This window comes from Oryza glaberrima, chromosome 10 (assembly GCF_000147395.1).
Source record: "Oryza glaberrima chromosome 10, OglaRS2, whole genome shotgun sequence".
NCBI classification, from domain to species: domain Eukaryota; kingdom Viridiplantae; phylum Streptophyta; class Magnoliopsida; order Poales; family Poaceae; genus Oryza; species Oryza glaberrima.
This window is the reverse complement of record NC_068335.1, coordinates 8212495-8214329: the sequence shown is the minus strand read 5'-3', so window position 1 is coordinate 8214329 and position 1835 is coordinate 8212495.

Genomic DNA, 1835 nt, shown 5'->3' with positions numbered 1-1835 from the left:
TGACACGAACGCTCCCAATACACTCCAATGTGTCCAAAAATCGTGTTTTGGCGCTTTTTGAACTTTTTCATTCCGGTCAAAAACTGAGTTTTTGCTACTAACGCACCCAATACACTCCAATATGTCCAAAAATCATGTTTTGGTCTTTTTGAACTTTTTCATTCCGGTCAAAAACATCGCACCCGTGGGGCTCAATATATGCAAATTGGCATAAATTGACAAAAGTTCATCGCGCGAATCACGAAGTGAGTTTTTGCTACGAACGCACCCAATACACTCCAATATGTCCAAAAATAATGTTTTGGTCTTTTTGAACTTTTTTATTCCTGTCAAAAACATAGCACACGTGGGGGCTCAATATACGCCAATATTGACAAAAGTTTGCCGCGTGAATAATAAAGTGAGTTTTTGACACGAACGCACCCAATACACTCCAATGTGTCCAAAAATCGTGTTTTTTGTGCTTTTTCAACTTTTTCATTCCGGTCAAAAACAGAGTTTTTGCTACTAACGCACCCAATACACCCCAATATGTCCAAAAATCGTGTTTTGGTGCTTTTTGAACTTTTTCATTCTGGTCAAAAACATAGTTTTTGCTACTAACGCACCCAATACACTCCAATATGTCCAAAAATCATGTTTTGGTCTTTTTGAACTTTTTCATTCCGGTCAAAAACATCGCACCCGTGGGGCTCAATATATGCAAATTGGCATAAATTGACAAAAGTTCATCGCGCGAATCACGAAGTGAGTTTTTGCTACGAACGAACCCAATACACTCCAATATGTCCAAAAATAATGTTTTGGTCTTTTTGAACTTTTTTTCCGGTCAAAAACATAGCACCCGTGGGGGCTCAATATATGCCAATATTGACATTAATTGATAAAAGTTTGCCGCGCGAATAACAAAGTGAGTTTTTGACACGAACACTCCCAATACACTCCAATGTGTCCAACAATCGTGTTTTGGTGCTTTTTGAACTTTTTCATTCCGGTCAAAAACATAGCACCCGTGGGGGCTCAATATATGCCAATATTGACATTAATTGACAAAAGTTTGCCGCGCGAATAACAAAGTGAGTTTTTTGACACGAACGCACCCAATACACTACAATGTGTCCAAAAATCGTGTTTTTGTGCTTTTTGAACTTTTTCATTCCGGTCAAAAACTGAGTTTTTGCTACTAACGCACCCAATACACTCCAATATGTCCAAAAATCATGTTTTGGTCTTTTTGAACTTTTTCATTCCGGTGAAAAACATCGCACCCGTGGGGGCTCAATATATGCCATTATTGGCATTATTTGACAAAAGTTCGTTAATGTTTTTGCCACGAACGCCCCAAATACACTCCAATATGTCCAAAAATCATGTTTTTGTGATTTTTGTACTTTTTCATTCCGGTGAAAAACATCGCTCCAGTGGGGGCTCAATATATGCCATTATTGGCATTATTTGACAAAAGTTCGTCGTGCGAATCACGAACTGAGTTTTTGACACGAACGCACCCAATACTCTCCAATATGTCCAAAAATCATGTTTTGGTGATTTTTGAACTTTTTCATTCCGGTCAAAAACATCGCACCCGTGGGGGCTCAATATATGCCAATATTGGCATAAATTGACAAAAGTTCATCGCGCGAATCACGAATTGAGTTTTTACTACGAACGCACCCAATACTCTCCAATATGTCCAAAAATCATGTTTTGGTCTTTTTGAACTTTTTCATTCCGGTCAAAAACATAGCACCCGTGGGGGCTCAATATATGCCAATATTGACATTAATTGACAAAAGTTTGCCGCGCGAATAGCAAAGTGAGTTTTTGACACGAAC